The sequence below is a fragment of the Echinops telfairi genome, unplaced genomic scaffold (assembly GCF_000313985.2).
Source record: "Echinops telfairi isolate 266 unplaced genomic scaffold, ASM31398v2 ScPeMD7_26;HRSCAF=91, whole genome shotgun sequence".
Taxonomy (NCBI): Eukaryota; Metazoa; Chordata; class Mammalia; order Afrosoricida; family Tenrecidae; genus Echinops; species Echinops telfairi.
In genome coordinates this window covers 490,755-496,147 of record NW_022103923.1, presented here as the reverse complement: position 1 = coordinate 496,147, position 5,393 = coordinate 490,755, and positions in this window count along the sequence as shown.

Sequence of the window (5,393 nt, the reverse complement as noted above, 5' to 3'; positions counted from 1 at the left end):
ATGGATTGGGGGCTGTTTCCTACTTCTTGCTATTGGGCATATTGCTATCAGGAACATGGGAATGCATACATATGTTCATATTTTGGCTCTGACTTCTTTAGGGTATATACCCAGCAGAGGCATGGCTGGATTGTATAGAATTTCTATTCCTGTTTGTTTGAGGTATCACTTTCCACAGAGTTTTACACGCATATGTTTTATTAATTGGGAGTTACTACATATATCATATCATTCCACAGATCAATCACATCAAGAAGAATTGTACAATTGCTACCAAGATCAGTTTCCAAATATCCCTTTTCTTCTTGAATTCCTTGACCCCATCTTACTTCTACCCAACCACAACCCCTGTTCCACCACAATGACCCCTGAAAACCTTATTCTACCTGCTGTCCTATCGGTTCATCAATTCTGGCTTTCCTATACCAAAACACAGGGACACGATGTCAAGGATTCTAGGAAGAATGTGTATGCATGGAACTGATTGTGGAAGCACTTGTACAATTCTGCTTCATGAGATGAAACTATGGGATGATATGACATATGTATTAACTCCTAATTAATAACAATTTTCTTAAAAAATAAAACAGATTCAGGAATCAGTTTTGGGCTCACAATAAATCCTAACTGCAACATAAGAACAATTAGTTCTTACATCATGGCCCTGCACAATATTCGGCCTTAGAAAGGGAACACAGGAGACACCGGTGCTATAGCAAAATGTGGCAAAGAAATTAGATGGTGGCTGACTATCAGATAAAATGGCACCAGGGGTCTTAAATGATTGTCTCCAAACAAGCAGCCATCCATGTGAGATGTCAACTAAGTCCACATGGAAGAAGGACACCAGCATCAATCACTGAAACAGAACTGTAAATCATATAAAATGAAGTAACAAGAGGGAATAGTATCAGAGCCAAAGTTGTGAGAATCCGGTTTGCAGAGGCTATGGCTGACAGTGGAAGGCCAAGTTTCATTTGTGGGAACTACACAGGAAGCAAGTTTCCGATGAACTCTCACCACAATTGAGGCATGGGAGGAAAGTGGTTACTAAACAGAGTGTATTGGAGAGATCAGCATAGATCAAAGGCATAAATCTGACTTGGACACTTGATTCCTTGTCAGTTGATCCCTCCTCTGATGCATGCTGGACCTGATTTGGTTTCAAACAGTTTCTGTATTTTTGTTTTGTTGTTGTTTGCTCAGAAGGGAGGGTTTCTCAGAGGTGTTATGTCAGTGGAGGTTTTACATATTTGGAGACGCATCATCAGTGGATGAGAGTTCCAATCTCTCCGCACGCCCTTCAGTATTTGTTGTCGAATATTGGTTTGTTTTAGTGGACTGCCATTGTCAGTGTAATGTTATCTCATTGTTTTGAGGTGCATCTCCCTTACAGCTAAAGATCACGACCATTTTTTTTCATGTGGCTGGTGGTTTCATATTGCTAACCTTGTGGATCCCAGCCAAATGCTTAACTGCCACGGCAACAAGTCTCCACTGTGACCATGCTTACAGCAACTCTGGGTGCTAGCGAGGTTCATCGCAGTCCTCACTGTGCCAAGATGCTCGTCACCAGAGGGTTCATGCATGTGGGGTTATTGAAAATCGATTTACTACATCCAGTGAAGGTGCATAAACCCCATTCTTTTGAATTCATGATTTGTTTATGGTAATTCCGGGGCATCTTGTGCAGAAAAATCCTTCAGGCTTGGTAGTTTTTCAGGTGATTGTGTCTGTTTTTCTTTTCCTTTTTTTTTTTAATTGTGTGTTTCTTGTGATATCTGCTGTTGCACAGCTTCGTGGTGAATCTTTTTGTGAAGGGTGGGCTGCTCCGTCTCATGGAGATAGTTGACTGTCGAGTGGTGGAGTAGATGGTTAATAAGAACCAGACAACTGAAAGTGGGAGCAAGGAGAAAAAAGGAGAAAATGAAGTAAGGGGAAAGAAAGAGAAAAGGGAAGCCACAATAAATACCAACAGACTTATACAAATAATGAAAGATGTGTTTGAAGAAGTGTGATAACATTAATATGGTAAAATGTTTGGCATGGGGCATGCTTCAAAAGAAAAGTAGAGAATGCACATTAAAGGACAGTGGGATGAGAAAGCAAGAGGGATGGACATAGGGGGGGTTCGGGGTGGCAGGGCGTGAAAGGGCGATGATATCAAGGAGTCCAGGGGAAAAAAGAATATTTGGAAATGGATTGTGGTAGCAACTGTACAACGTTGCTTGGCATGATTGAACTATGGAATGATATATATATATAAATCCCAATTAATAATAAATTAAAAATATTTTAAAAGAAAGCAAGCAAGAGGGATAACCAAGCAAAAAAACCAGGGCCACTCAGGAGGGTGATGGGTGAGGGCATGGCTGTAGTCAGGTAGGAGTGAGGCTGAAGCCCCATAAAGACATGTCAGCCAGTTGGAATGCAGTGGAAGAGTGCTGAGTGCCTAGCTGGTGGGTGCTGGAAGGAAAGCACAGGATTGGGAGCTGGACTGGGGGACACCAAACTGAGTGTGGCAGATGGGGATGGAGCAGAAGCATTTGAGCACCGGGTGGGTGGTGTGGGAGGAATGAATTAAGGCAAGTCCACAGGAAAGCAAATAAAGATGGGCAGTTGGGGAACTCAGCTGCTGAGCCAGGTGGGCATGGGATTAAGGCAAGCCAAATGGACATAGAGCAGAGCCAGGTGGCTGTAGCTATGATTGCAAGAGAAGGACTGGGGTATGGCGTGCACACCAATGACCTGGCCTGCTGCTGAGTGGAAATGGAGAGACACGGGAGCTTAGATGGCTTTTAACCGACGGACATTCAAGAAATCCAATCTGTACTAACTTTAGTGAGAGAGAGGCCTTAATTGTTAGATTTTGCAAAATAGGTTCCCAAACCCTGAGACCAATGGGTCATAAAGGGGAGGGGGAGCTTCACAGCTCCTCTGAAAGCATTTTATCCCCTAGTTCACAAGTCCCTTCCTGGGCTCCTCATTCGCTGAGTACTATGGGGTTAAAAAGCTTTCCACAAGGTCACCTAAGAGTTTTCTCCCTTACCCACTTTTTAAAATTGTGTTTTATTTTATTAGGGGGTTCTTACAGGTCTTATCACAATCCATACACATCTGTACATATGTTGTCATCATCTTTTCCAAAATGTGTTCTTTCTACTTGAGCCCTTGGCATCATCTCCTCACTTTTCCCCACTCCTTCCCCCACCCTCCCTCCACCAAGTCCTCTTGACAATTTATAAATTCTTCTCTTTTTTCTTCATGTCTTACACCGACCGCTGTCTTATTTCACCCACTTTTCTGCTGTCTGTCCCCCTGGGAGTGGGGCCATACATTGATCATTGTGATTTGTTCTCCCTTCCTTCCCCCTACTCCTACCCCTCTAGTATTCCTGCTCCCCTTATTGGTCCTGAGGTGTTTATCTCTTCGGGATTCCCTGTGTTGTGAGCTCTTATCTGAACCAGGGAACATGTTCTGGTCTAGCCAGATGTGTAAGATAGAATCGGGGTCGTGGTAGTCGGGAGGGAAGGAAGCATTGAAGAACTAGAGGAAGGTTGTGTGTTTCACCAGTGCTACACTGCACCCTGACTGGCTCTTCTCTTCCTTGTGGCCCTTGTGACATAGGGTGTCCAATTGACTACTGATGGGCTTTGCATCTCCACTCTGCCCTCCCCCTCATTCCCACTGATAAGCTTTTTGATTGCTTGTTTGGTTTGTTTTGGGTCTTTGATGCTTGATACTTGATCCAATCGACACCTCATGATCACACAGGCTGGTGACCTTCTTCCACGTGGGCTGTGAGGCTTCTCAGTTAGATGGCCGCTTGTTTATCTTCAAGCCTTTAAGATCCCAGATTCTATATCTTTTGATAGCCAGACAACATCAGTTTTCTTCATCATGTTTGCTTGTGCATCCATTTTGTCTTCAGCGATCGTGTCAGGGAAGGTGAGCATCACAGAGTGACATGTTAGTAGAACAAATTGTTCTTGTATTGAGGGTGTACTTGAGTGGAGGCCCAATGTCTATCTGCTACCATAATACTTTATAAATAAATATAATGACATAGATCTATTCCCCTGTCATTGTCTATAAATGTATTTATACATATACATACCTGTATTTAGACCTCTATAAATGTCCTTTGCCTCCCAGTTCTTTCCTCTGTTTTCTTTTACTTTTCTCTCATCCCACTATCATGTTTGGCCTTCACACGAATTTTGATAATTCCTCTCGGCTACATTGCCCTTGATTGAGCCCCCCATCCCCCATTCAGCATCTTATGCCCTCCTCACCATTAATTTTAGATCACTTATTCTTCCCTTCTCCCTAGCTTTGTTGGCATACCCCTCCTTTCCCCCCATCTCCCCACCTTTCTTAATTCATCCAATTCCCACATTGCATACCACAGCTGCCTGTGCTCTAGAGATTGTCCTTATCAATCAGTGCCCTGGTTATTTAGTAACTATCTGTCTCTTTGCTCTCTGTTTGCTGTAGATGGACCAGCCTGCTGACATATTTCTTACATTTTTTTCTTTTTCTTTAAATTGGTTGGTCTCATCTTCATTTCCGTCTCTCAGACTTATCTAATATCTGTTGGCTTTCCTTCGCATAGAGTGTTCATCTACGGACGTCTCTAAAAGTAATAGGTTGGTTTGTTGACATGCCATTGACATCTGTTTACTCACAATCGTCTCAGTTAACCTTTGAAGTAGTCCTCAAACACAGGGTAGATTACAACATCTAACTGCTGTTAAAATTCCACTCACTATATGAGAGAAGTGAGAATTGAAGCAGCTATGTTTCTCCACTTTCCAAGGCACCCCTCTATCCAGGTAAGGGCCATCAATCCTAGCATTCTGGGCCAATTCACTAAAGTGTTTAATCCCCACAGGGCTCTTGTGATGGTTCCATGAGGAGGTGTGCTGTTGAAGATGAAGGTGGGACATCTACCTCCCTTCTCAGCTAGCATCATTTCTATTGCCATCCTGTTTTCCCAACCCATCTGACTAGTGGTATTTAACTGGCTGGCTGCCCCTTGTAGTGTATCTCCGGTGTAGTTTATGAACCTATCTCGGTTATACAACATGTACTTAATCCAATCTACATTTTTGTTTAGGTTTGACCACCAAAATAGTGTCCTCTTGAACCTTGCTGCTTTCTCATTTCTAGCTGTAAACTCACCGAGAGCTTCCCTGGAAACTCCAATGGAGTGGACTCCAACAATGTGGTTCAAAAGGCCCAGGGAGGAATCTCTGGATTCGGAATCTCTCACTGTGCTCTGGTTTTTCTTTGGAACATCCGGTGAAGGGGATTGCCAGCTTTCTGTCCTTTCCATAATACCACCAGACATCCGCCCAGGGTACTCTGAGGACTAAATAGTTGCTACTGCT